This window comes from Sorghum bicolor, chromosome 1, assembly GCF_000003195.3.
Source record: "Sorghum bicolor cultivar BTx623 chromosome 1, Sorghum_bicolor_NCBIv3, whole genome shotgun sequence".
Lineage (NCBI taxonomy): Eukaryota > Viridiplantae > Streptophyta > Magnoliopsida > Poales > Poaceae > Sorghum > Sorghum bicolor.
Genome location: NC_012870.2, coordinates 59,369,736 through 59,383,637, shown reverse-complemented (window position 1 = coordinate 59,383,637; position 13,902 = coordinate 59,369,736).

The following is a 13,902-nucleotide window of genomic DNA, read 5'->3' as shown; positions in this document are numbered from 1 at the left end:
CCTCATATATGTTAATGTTAAAATAGGTTAGCAAAAAAATAGTTAGTTATTGTGGAGGTTAAAAACAAGAGGAAAACTTGGATCAGCTAGTTTGACCACCGAGTATGTATATTCATTGTAGAGAGGAGCCCCACCGATGGGTGTGATAAACTGATATAACTCGTTGAGCTGGAGTGGAGGTACCGGTACACCCACCACATATCCGTTGATTTGACCCCCCACGTACCATTAGTTCCTCCGGTCCTATACGGTGCTAGTTTTGTACAAATACAGCAATGGCAGGGGCCTATACGCAAGAAGGGGATACGTACTGGGCGGAGGCAGCCGACAAGCACATCATAGGATACCGCATCGTCGAAGGCCTAAAATAATCGCCGCCCCGGCCGCCTGGGATTCCATGAGCCGCCGCGCCGCGCATTTCCGGATAACTGCGGCTGTGAGTGACTCGCCCCTGACCCTGTCTGTCTGTCACCCGGGGCCGGGGGCCCTGACGAGCGCGCGTGCCTCACGTACTTGGCTGCCCGCCGCAGGCCCGCCGCGCGACGCGAGCATCGGATGCTCCCGCCCGCCCGCCCGCCCGTGCGCCTAAAGATTTTTTATTCGTCCGGCCACGTTCCGCCTGTCGCGGCAACCGGCCGCGCCGGACGTCGACGTGTCCCCTGCCGTCGACCCGCGAGAGCACCGGCCTCGCAGACAAACGCGAGCTCAGAGTCAGAGAATCCAGAGCGCTCTCATCTTTTTTTTTTTATTTGAGAAGAAAATCGTGACAGGTACTCGTCGTTGCCGAGCGTTACTGCTAGCGCCAGGCCGCCAATACCAGTAGAGTAGTAGTAGTAGTACATTTTTTTTTTGAAAAGGGTAGTAGTACATTTTTTTTGAATGCGGAGCCGAGAGAGAGAGAGAGGGGTGCCTTTGGCTTGATCAATTGAAAGCTTTGTCGTATATGACATGCGCTCGAGCTAGAAAGCCTAAGCCGAGAGTTCTTTTTCCAAAACTATAAGGTCACTCTTAGCAAAGGGTTTAAAAGACGGTTTCTAAGACTGTCATGTTATTAGAAAGAAATAAACCTTGGTAAAACATACATCCTCTATGAAAATTTTTGTTCCTTTTATATACATTTAATAAACTCTATGTAGTTTTTGTTAAAATCAATTGATTTAAGGTTGGACTAGGTCCAACTAAATCCAATAAAAATAACTAGCGCAAAAAATTACACGTCATGTTATAATGCAAAGGTTTGTTTGCTAGTAATATTGATTAAAGAATAAAAAAATTATTTCTTCCTCCCCTCAGTCAATCGTCTTTTACTTAACCTTTTTTTGTTTTGAGTTTAGAGCTGCAAAACCTTTACTGACACTGCCTAGCTGCCCAAGCCCGTTCGCGTTGCATGGCGGGATTAATACCTTATTGCACTAGCATTTGTTATTGCTGTTAGAATCTGTTTGATTTAAGGTTGAGTCAAGTCCAACTAAATCTAACAAAAATAGGTACCCTATTTTCATTGGAACGAGCATCGTTCGACAAATTGTACATCCACATCATACGAACATATCTGCTAGTCCAATACTAAATAAAAATGGTATTATTCCAACTGTCATATTTTACTTTTCATAATGCACATATCTCCATCCCATCATGATCTAGACTTACGACCTTCATGCGGACTACCAATCTAGAGTAAAAGCATGCTCGAGCTAGAAACACGCGTGTCTAACCACAACATGGAGTCCGATTCCAGTATTCCTAGCATATCGGGACAGGTGACATGATCCTTGTGATATCTCTGAGCTGCAAGTCATCTAAATGACCACATAATAAGGTGTATGTTCTATTGTGACACACGAACATCTTTCTACTATATAAAATTTCATTCCGCTCCAAATTAATCAATCCACATACTCACCCTAAGCTGAAACTATCTTAAGTTTAACTAATTTTATTGGAACTGTTAACAACATCTATATATCACACTGAGTAACTAAACTATAAATTTGATGTTACAAATATTGTTGTTTTTTCTATAAATTTGATTAAACTTAAAATAGTTTGATTTAGGATAATTGCAAAAGTTGATTTAATTTGAGATTCTTTTTAGTCTACGTGCGACTACATATGGAGTATCTAGGAGTACATTGTTGGTGTGAGTACTCCTAGGGTTTAGGCTTTATATACCTGAAACCCTATACTCCCACTCATTTGAGGTCGGCTAGCTTGATCCGGTACGTGAAGCTCGAGGCTACTAGTTGACGACCCTACACTAAGTGCGCGTGCGGCTCGATGTCGCTCGTGCTCCTCCAGCCACCTTGATCGTCTCGTGTCCGGCCTGTTGTCGTCCGTGTGAAGCGTGAACTGAGATGCTGGCGGCTCATGTGGAGTACTCTACCTTCACCTCGATCGTTAAAAGCCCTTGCCACATGCCTCTCTAGGCAGCAGCTAGCTAGCTAGCTAGTATTCCTGCTATATTCTCAGGTTAACCCCCACTAGCTATATAGCATTATCATGTTGGGATCTGTAAACAGTAACTTCGTCGGTTCCACCATACAGTACTATAGGAGTACTGTAGGAGTATGTGGTAACTTCCAGGTCCGCAGTCGTTAACTTTCGTCAGGATCGGACCAAGGGTGCACGTGGAGATGAGAAGAGATCAGAGCTAGCTGGGTGTCACCGCATCGGATGCGCGCGCGCATGGGTTTCGGCGCCCGAATCCGCAGCTGCCGTGGCATATGCTACTAGTGCCTCTGCCTGGAAGAATGGGCATGGGCTGCTGGTCAGGTCAGCTTCCATTACGCCACAACCAGAACATCCACCACCAGTGCCTTGATCAGTTCAGACTTCGATCAGAATCCATCATGCTACTAACTACACGCTCCGGGGCCCGGCATGTGCAAGTGCAAGATGGAGCGCGGACCACGGCGCCATACCACGACACGACGCGACCGGCAACCGTTGCCTCGTCACGTCTCGGCAGTCTTTGAAAACGACGAGTCTGTGACTCTGTTTTGTGTGTGTCGCGAGCTCTACGTACACTACCGGCGGCGAGCGAGTACGCGTGCCCATACTCAGCTCGATCGACTGCATCCTGCATGCGCCCCCCGCCCCGGCCGCGGCTTAGCAGCATCGGATGCCGCCGCGGCCGGCCGCCCGCTTCCTCACGTCGTCCCTCGATCTCCATCGATCGATCGGTCCCTGTCGTGGACTCGCGGGAGTCGCGGCCGCTACCCAGCTAGCTAGCGCGTGCCCGCGGGAGCCGGGTGTCGGCGTGACTAGGTACGTGTCCCAGCAAGCTCGTCGAGCCGTCGACCACAGACACAGCACAAGGGAATCACCCGTACTTCACTCCAGTTTTACCAACCAAATTTGAAAGAACAAAAAAAATGTGACGGTTGTCGCCATTACGGAGGGCTATGAAAGAACGAGAGTAAAGGTAATACCGGCTGGGAGTACATTTTTCATATTACACAGTGCGCAGCTCTATGCTAGCTGCTCGGCTTAGAGCATCTCTAAAAGTATTTTTTTTAACTCACTCTCTAAATCCTTGTTTATAGTCATTTGAATAATAAAAATTAGTCTCTATATCTTCTTATCCTCCAACAGTTTATTTGGTGCATTCTAAAGAGTTGTTCTCGCTTTCTATCTTTAGATCTGATTGAAGAAGCTATTGTAAGGAATTTATTACTAAAATCTCTATTACTATCAATGTAAAAGGACATAATGACATTGCTCTTGTTGGCCAATCTCACCAGAATTGAAGTACTCTCACATACTCCCTCCGTCCCAAAATAATTGTCATTTTAGCTTTCCGTGTCGCAAGTTTGACTAGATTTATAAAAAATACGTGCAACATTTGTATCTATAAATAAATTTATTAAAAACTAGATTCAAAGATCTTTCCAACGATACTAATTATATACCATAAATATTAATATTTTTTAATATATATTTAGTCAAAGTCATTTCTCAGAGAGCGAGAATGAGAGTTATTTTTGGACGGAGGAAGTAGTCATTTTTTGTGACATACAATGTTTTTAAGAAAAGAGAGAAGATGTGAGTTTTATCTAGATGATTTTTTGGCATGAACTTTATATGAACCATGAAATTAGATGTCTATAAAACAACATAATAAAAGTATGCATTGATCATGTGTATGCTATCCATGTTTTATTTTATTTACATGATGCGATAGTCTTGAAAATAACGTTGTGAAACTTTCACTGAGAATGCCCATACATGACACACGCACACTCCAAGAGTGTAAGTGTGGCGGCTGAAAGGTCCTTGTTTGGTTTTGGTAATTGAGTGACAACTTAGGTGGACTAATAGTGTTTATATGAGATACACAGGAGATTAGTCCACAGGTGATTATGTGATGATGGAGGAGCTCATTGCATATGAGACATGACATGGAGTCATGTGACCAAGGTGGAGAAGATCAAGATGAGGCTTGGCTTGATGGACCGGTTGCAAGAGTGAAGGGCAAGTCGGAGGCTTTGAAGCGAGGGCCGCGTGTGACGGTGAAGCTTGAGCGAGACTTGGCGCCGATGGACCGAGGCAACGGTGAAGAGCAAGTGAGGTCAAGATCGATGAACCAATACGGTCATGTGATGATATGAAGTGGATCATATCATTTGGTGATTGGTTGGTGCATGTGTTGCATCAACATTGGAGGAGATGGAATGGAAAGCGCAAGGCAAAGGTATAACCAAGGGCTTTTCCATTTCACCGGTCATAGGTGTGTAGAGAAGTTTATGACCGGATTTAGGATAGATGGCCGTACTATCAAGAGGGGCAAACTTGTTTGCATATCGGTCATCTAGTGCCACTTGAGCGATCTAACTTTGCATACGTGTTAGGATCGAGTGGCGTGGCAAGTTGAGAGGCTAACTCCTTTGGGAAAATATTTGTGAAAATGCTAACACACATGCACATGGTAGTGTACACTTGTTGGTGTTGGCACACTTTACAAAGGAGGTGGTGTTCCTAGGGTTGAGAGGGGTGTGGGTTCCTCTCTCCCTCCCGCCGAGCTTGCGAGGCGGGATTCGGCGCTTTTGAGAAAATTAAGTGCATATTTTCTATTGCGCCGGTGGGAAATTTGGAGAAGTCGCGGGAGTGTTTCTCAGTAGGAAACACTCACCGGACGCTCTGCGCGGAGGCACCGGACGCTGGCCTTTAGCGTCCGGTGTGCTGTCGGGTGCAGCAGAGTGCACCGGACGCACCGGAGAGAGTCCGGTGCTCAGCGTCCGGTGTGCGGGCGGTTTGGCGACCCTCTCTGCGCATGAGTCCGGTGAGCACCGGACGCTTAGGGTGCGTCCGGTGGCTTGCGTCCGGTGACCGTGCGAGTTTGCGGAGCTCTCTGCGCACGAGTCCGGTGTGCACCGGACGCGTCCGGTGTAGACTAGTTGAGCGTCCGGTGGTGCCGTGTCAGGCGCGCGTGCGCAGTAGCCGTTGGCGGCAACGGTCGTTTTCAAACGGCTAGTGACACGTGGCCGACGCCTGAGCACCGGACGCTGGGATTTGAGCGTCCGGTGGCTCCCTGTGAGCGTCCGGTGCCCACGTGTTTTCCCAGTTGAAAGCCCTAGTTTGGTTTTGGATAATTGATGAAATCCTAGTACTAACCTCTATGCTAAGTGTGTGTAGACTTAATGAGGTTGGTACATGCCAAGTGATGGAGCAAGTGATGATCATGGTGTTGATGGTGATAACCACAAGATGATCAAGTGCTCAACTTGGAAAAGAAGAAAGAGAAAAACAAAACCCTATGGAGTTCAAGGCAAAGGTATTGCTTAGGGTTTTGGTTTTGGTGATCAAGACACCATAGAGGGTGTGATCACATTTAGGATAGATAGCCGTACTATAAAGAGGGGAATTCTTTGGCTAAGCGGTTATCAAGTGCCACTAGGTGTCATTGTTCTTGTGCATGCATTTAGAACCTAGTGAGCTAACTTAACTCCTTCGAAGAAAATGTTTGTGAAAATGCTAACACACGTGCACATGTTGGTTTACACGTTGTGGTGTTGGCACACTTTGAGAAGGAGGTGGAGTTTGATGGGTAGAGAGAGGATGGGTTCCTCTCTCCCATTTTCGAGAAAATGAAGTGCATATTTTCTATTGCGCCGGTGGTAATTTTGGAGAAGTCGCGGGAGTGTTTCTTGCTGAGAAAACACTCACCGGACGCTGGCTTCTGGAGCACCGGACGCTGCGTCTGAGCGTCCGGTGCAGACAGTGCCTGGCCCAGCTAGGGTAAGGCACCGGACGATAGGCACTGGACGCTGGCTTGAGCGTCCGGTGGTTAGCGTCCGGTGTGCGGGCGTTTTGCGACCCTCTCTGCGCATGGGTCCGGTGAGCACCGGACGCTGAGGGTGCATCCGGTGGCTTGCGTCCGGTGACCCTGTGAGTTTGCGGAACTCTCTGCGCATGAGTCCGGTGTGCACCGGACGCGTCCGGTGCCAACTTGCTCAGCGTCCGGTGCGCTGCAGGTTACCGTTAGACTCTGACACGCGGTTGACGTTGGAGCACCGGACGCAGGTGTTGAGCGTCCGGTGCCCCTTTAAGAGCGTCCGGTGACCCCGAGTTTTGCCCAGTGAAAGAGCCAACGACTCTATTTGTTTGAGGGGCTATAAATACATGTTTGGCCGGCTTGGGGCTCACCCTCTTGGCATTCTAACATACTTGACATCCTTGTGAGCCTAAGCAAACACCTCCCACTCATCTCCTTCATAGATTATACATCTTTGTGAGATTGGGAGTGTTTCCAAGTGCATTTGCTTGAGTGATTGCATCTAGTGGCACTTGGGGATCGTTCTAGCTGCGGTTTTCTTGTTACTCTTGGTGGTTGCCGCCACCTAGACGGCTTGGAGCAGCGGAGGAGCATTGGCACGAGTTGGTGATTGTTCGTGGCCATCTCCCGGTGATTGTGAGGGGTCTTGTACCTTCCCCGGTGGAGAGCCGAAAGGTAACTCTAGTGGATTGCTCGTGTCATTGAGCTACCTCACTTGTGGGTAGGTTCTTGTGGTGTCCTAGTGAGGACGAGGTTCGTGCTACACCTCTTAGCCACCGAACCACCAAGTGTTGGTCGACACAACGGGGGCATAGCGTGCCGGCAAGCACGTGAACCTCGGGAGAAAAATTGTGTGTCTCCATTGTGATTGTTCATTGGATTTCTCTCAGTGATTGGACTTCATATTATTGATTGGTTCATCCCCTCTACGCGGCGGTATAAAGTTCAAACCATCTCTTTTACATTCCCGCAAACTAGAGTAGCTTACTTGCTTGTATAGAAACTTTAGGTAGCTTTCTAGTGTAAGTAGTGACATAGCTCTTGTGTGCCTAGTGATTATATCAACTAGAATTGTTGGATAGGTGGCTTGCAAACACCCCATTAGAGCTAGAGCAAAAAGCTTCGCTTTGTTATTTACTAACCTCTTGCTCTAGTGAGTTTGTAGAATTTTTAAATAGGCTATTCACCCCCCCTCTAGCCATACTAGGACCTTTCACCAGTGAAGGGGCAACGGCTAGTTTAGCCCTTGGGGCTATAAATAGAAGTTGTGACCGGCCTTGGCTGGTGCTGAGCACCCTTGGGACTTAGTGTCCATGCTTGGGGAGTGCTAGTGAAGCCTCTAACTCACATATGCTTGATAGTGATCATCTGATTGTGTGAGTGAGCGATTCTAGTGCGTTGCATTGAGAGATTGCATCGAGTGGCACTAGGTGTTCGTGTTGCAAGCCGGTGGTGCTTGTTACTCTTGGAGGTTGCCACCTCCTAGACGGCTTGGTGGCTTGTGACTCCGTCGAAGCACGCAAGGAGATTGTGCGGTGCTCCGGAGAAGAGATTGTGAGGGGTACGGTGCTCACCCCGCGGGGATCGCGAAGAGCAACTCTAGTTGAGAGAGACGTGAAGAGCGACAAGTGGTCCGGCCGGGTCAAGTGCTAGAGCTTGTGGTAAGCACTCCACGTGGGAGAGTGTGACTTGCGGGTCACCACTAGCAAGAGGACCGGCGGCAACCTTGGAGCTTGTCTCAACGGGGACGTAGCTTGGTGGCAACCAAGTGAACCTCGGGAGAAAATCATCGTGTCAACATTGTTCTTCCCGTTGGTTTGCAAGTCCCTAACACAAGCTTGTTCTTACATTCATATACTTGTGCTTGTGTAGTTGCTCTTGTAATTAGTTAGCTTGTGTAGCTTGCTAGTTACCTTCTTGCTTGTGTAGCTAGAAGTAGTTCCCTTGCGTGACTAATTTGGTTTATGTAACCTTGTTAGTCACATTGCTTAGTTTGTGTAGCTAAGTAAGTTGCGCTCTCTAATTTGGCATTAGTTGCCTTGTTATTGAGCTTGCTAGTGAGCTTAGGCTTTGTGCGCTTGGCCTCACTAGTTTGTGTAGGAGCTCCCCCAGTTTGCAAAGTACTAGTGGCATAGGTCTGTGTGATCTTGTTTCTAGATTTGGTTAGGTGAGCTCTTGCTAAGGTAGCACCTTGTTTGCTTGCTTGTTTAGGATCTTTTCAAGGTGCTAGAGAACTTAGATAGAGGGGTGTAGTCTTGGCTAGACCGATAGTTTTAATTCCGCATTTGTTTCGGTTAGCTGGCATAATAATTTTTAGAAAGGACTATTCACCCCCCTCTAGTCCGCCATCTCGACCCTTCAGCGGCGGATTGCGAGAGATCGCTGATGAGGTTAAGAGCGGGAGAGTTCTGTTAGTGAGGGGATCCATGATATACAGTGCGGGCCCTAAGGGGTGGGTAGGAGATGCGACGACCGAGAGCCCAAGCGGGATGGGGGCCCAAGCCCATGTATATAAGATTTCATACCCTCTAGGTATAGTTTATTAGGATTTAGGATTAACGAGAAGGTGCAGCGGCTCATCAGCAAAAGGAGTTCTTGGTCTCTTTCTTTCTAGGAGGCGAGGAGCCAAGCCGCCAATGTCTGCAGCCCCACACACGTACATAGTGATCGTGATATCTCAGTTCCGCACTTCGGCACTTGGTGAGACGGCAAGACGTAGGCACGCAGCACCGATCACCAACGTTCTGACGCCTGAGTTCTAGAATTCAGACGACGACGTTCTAGACCACAATGGTGACTAACTTGAGGCAAATCCTTCTGCCCTTGTGCCCTTTTGTGATTTGTGAATGTTGGTTCTGAATTAATTTATGTCTAAATTATATAGATTCGAAGTTTTTTCCTTGTTCAATTTTTTTGTCTAGTACTTTTTACTCATAGTTATTTTTTTAATCTAAAAAAAGTTAATTTTTTTTAGAAAATTAATCTATGAGTCTCTTAGCTTGAGTTTATCTGTCAAATCTATGAACTATTTAGCAATGTTTTTCTCTTATAATAAATTAGCGAATAATACTTTAAGCTATAATTTTTTAGACAAACGAAATATAAGATTTTATAATCTACGGAGGCCATCGCGATGAATTCTACATCCCTCAAAATCGTAGGACCGGCGCTGATGATATAGGCCTTGTTTAGATCCAAAAACTTTTTGGATTTTGACACTGTAGCACTTTCGTTTTTATTTGACAAACATTGTCCAATTATAGAGTAACTAGGCTTAAAAGATTCGTATCGTGTTTTACAGGTAAACTGTGCAATTAGTTATTTTTTATTTATATTTAATGTTTAATGCAAGTACCGCAAGATTCAATGTAATGAGGAATCTTGTAAAGTTTTGGATTTTTAGGTGTATCTAACAAGGCCTATACTATGGTGACAAGAGATGTGGTGACGAGGAGCTACGTTCAGATAGCTAGTGGCGGGCGCAAACAGTCGAGCGTGTGTTCCGCTATAAGAGAGAGAGAGCTCGACGTGCAAAAAGACGTGTCGAGTGTTGGACAAAATGTAGTCGTAGAATAGGTACCTATTTTTTAAGCGCTATATATATAGATAGCATAGCAATGGCTTTATCGTTGTTGTTGTGGTGGTTACTACATACAATTAGTATAACATATAGTACTATTACCTCTTTAGGTCTTGTTTAGTTTGTGAAAAGAAAAAAAAATTAGGTACCATAGTACATTTGTAACTATATCAATTAGTGTTCAATCATGAAGTAATTAGGCTTAAAGATTCATCTTGTAAAATAAATGCAAACTATGTAATTAGTATGTTTTTAACTATATTTAATATTTCATTGTATCCAAACATTCGATGAGATGAGGTGAAAAGTTTTTGGATGGAAACTAAACAGGGCCTTAATCAAGTTATGATAATATTTAGTCTATATGTTCTCCATTATATTTAGGGTTTGCTTGGATCCTTTCATTTCGTGGAATTAAAATCTACGTAATAAACTAGGCTATTTGGTTTAGAATTTGATATTCTACCACTTTCCAAAGTTCACATATAAGTCTATCTCAAATTCATAGGGTGAGAGATGGAAGTTGATTCTATATATCACTATTCTATGTTTTAAATTTGCAATTTATGACACGCTCTTCTACAATACAAATGCAAAACATAAGTATTTCATTCGTACAACCAACAATAGTATACAAATGTAATCCATATATAACCATATTATCTTAATTAATATGTGTCTAAATTATGATTATTAAAATAAATTTAATTCCAAGAATTCAAATGGGGTCTTATAGTTTTTCTCGTTGACCACTATGTGTCGTCTTAGATATGTGTTTAGGTGAACTTTAGCTAAGTTATTAGCTCATTGTTTTATTAGTAAGTGTAGTGGTGTCATGAATCTATATTATATAGTGTTCATTGTACTATCTTACATTCAACACAAAAGCTTTATCAAAGGCCACTGACTTGGCAAGGAGCATATGAGCCTTGATGATTTCATTGGAGCCCCTATTTTAGTTAGGTATATATAGAGGAGTATACATGTCTATATTTTCTTTGTGATGCCTATTCATTTTCCAACTCAATTATATAAGCAGCTCTGTCTTTAAGAGGGCAAAGATGAGCCAGCATCAATAAGGGAAGGGGGTTTTGGGGGTGGTGTAAGGTCCAAATGGCTAGAGGAGGGGGGGTGAATAGCCTATTTAAAAAATTCTACAAACTTCAACTAGACAAGTTGATTAGTAAAACAAAAGGCGAAGCTATTCTAGTACTAGCACAACTAAGCTATGCAAGCCACCTACACAAGTCTAGGAAGAAAGCTAAACACTAGTTACAACAAAAAAGCACAACTAGAAGCTTGCTACACTCCTAAACAAGAAGACTAAACTAAACAAGCTAAACAACTAGCAAGGTAAACAAGTAAGTAAAGGAAAGGGGAGTGATTGTTATACCAACGTTGTAGAGTAGAGATATATCCAACCAATCACTCACAATCACAAGGAGAATCCTCGGCAAGAGATGACACAAGATTTTTTACCGAGGTTCACTTGCTTCTCGGCAAGCTAGTCCTCGTTGTGGCGATACACCCACTTGATGGATCACGAGCTAATTGGCAATACAAAGCCAAACCCTCAGCGGGTGCCGCACATCCACTCACAAGATGGGGATCCTCCAAGCCACGAGCAATCCACTAGAGTAGCCAATTGCGATCTCCCGCAGGGAAGGCTCAAGAACCCCTCACAAGTCACTTGGTGAGGCTCGAAACAATCTCCAATCACGAGCTCAACACCACCGCTGCTCCAAGCCGTCTAGGGCGTCGGGAAACACCCAAGAGTAACAAGAAATCCGCAGCAAACTTAAGAATCAAGTGCCACTAAAAGCAACTCTCAAAGCAATGCACTTGAATCTCACTCAATCTCACTAGGATGAGCAATCAAGCAAGGAGATGAGTGGAGGGAGTGTTCTCTAGCTCAATGTATGCCTCAAGTAATCAAATGTGCAAGAGACAGCCTCCCAAAGCCAGCCACCAACTATTTATAAGCCCCTCAAAGAAACTAGCCGTTGGATGTTTTCACTGGGCTAAAATCGGGGGCACCGGACGCTACTAGGTGAGCACCAGACGCCCGACTCCCTGCGTCCGGTGCACTGGAGTTGGCCACGTGTCCGTCCTGAATCTCGCGTGTCAGATCCTAACGGTCACCTGCGGATCACCGGACGCTCTTTAGGTTCACACCGGACGCGTCCGGTGCACACCGGACTCATGCGCAGAGAGTTCCGCAAAAACTATGGGTCACCGGACGCTAAGCACCGGTAGCGTCTGGTGCTCACCGGACCCATGCGTAGAGAGGGTCGCAAAACACCCGCACACCGGACGCTAACCACCGGACGCTCTCAGAGTGCGTCCGGTGCTCAACCCTAGCAGGGTCAAGCACACCGGACTCTGAGGCCAGCGTCCGGTGCCTCCGCACTCAGCGTCCGGTGAGTGTTTCTCAGTGAGAAAACACTCCCGCGACTTCTCCAAATTTCGCACCGGCGCAATAGAAAATATACACTTATTTTTCTCAAAAGCGCCGAATCCCGCCTCGCAAGCTCGGCGGGAGGGAGAGAGGAACCCAAACCACTCTCAACCCTAGGAACTCCATCTCCTTTGCAAATGTGCTAACACCAACAAGTGTCCACCACCAAAGTGCATGTGTGTTAGCTTTTTACAAACATTTTCCCAAAGGAGTTAGGTTAGCACTTTACTAGATCCTAATGCATATGCTCAAGATATGGACCTAGTAGCACTTGATTCGAGAGATAACCGTGATTTCCCCTCTTGATAGTCAGCTACCTATCCTAAACCCGGTCAATCACTTCTCATCTTAGACCGGCAAAAGTAAAACCCTATGTTTATACCTTTGCCTTGATAACTTTGCTCCTCGTCTATCATCATGATCTCCACATCAAGAATCATCTCTTTGTAGTCATGTGGCCACCTTTCCAACCTTAGGCCTTGTTTAGTTAGGGAAATATTTTGGTGTTTAGTACTGTACCACTTTCGTTTGTATTTAGTAATTATTGTCCAATTATAAACTAATTAGGCTCAAATTATAGACAAACTGTGTAATTAATTATTTTTATCTATATTTAATGCTCTATGCATGCGTCTAAAATTTCGATGTGATAAAGAATCTTGAAAAAAAATTAGGAACTCGGGCTGTCTCCAGCAGGAGACTCATTTGGGAACCCAAACCTAAAATGGGTCTCAAACATAATACCTATAGCCTACAACAGAGTACCCATACAGAAGACCCATTTTAGGTATCAGGAGAGGCATAAACCAAATTTGGGTATCCTCTCTCCTCGAGAGCCATTTGCAGAGAGTGTTGTCTTTTAGGTCTTGTTGTTGGAGAAGACTAAAAATAGGTATGGAACTTTTTATCTATAGCACTAACCAAAGCACAAATACGTTTTATATTTTGGGTGACGATGGTTAGAGATAAACAAAGCCTCGTACGCACAGCTTGGGCCAGGTTTATGTTAAACAGGGGCTAAGGAATATTTCGAACACACAACCCTTGGAACCACTAGACGTCGACTCAAGAGCCTGTACTCATGGAGCTCGAGGCTGGCTGGGCAGGCGCCTGACAACCCCAAACTGCGCGTGCGGCTCGATGTCATCCACGCTCAGCCGCAAAATGATTCCCCCTCTCCGTGAACCGGTTTTGCCTCGTGGGAGCAAAACCTTTGCGATTACAACGTCACCCCCTCATGTACTAATCTCATCTGCAATCTTCCCAGTCCCAGGTCCTGCAGGTGGTAGCCCACCAATACCCAAAGCATTTGCATCCCATCGTGTTGGGATCGGTAAACTGTACAGTAGCCTGACTTGAGGCCAGTGCAGGTAGAATGGAACTGTTACCTCAGTTTGCGCAGGCGGGTAAAAACTCTTGTCGCAGTAAAAAACTGTCAGTTGCTTGGGTGCATGCATGCATGCACCCGTCGCCTGTGTTTCCGCAGGGTGCACGTGGGCATGGAAGGCGTTGGCATAGGATGCGGGTCGCTGCGCATGTGTTTCAGCGCCACACGACGCCTGCTGCGGCGCATGGGTTTCAGCGCTCGAA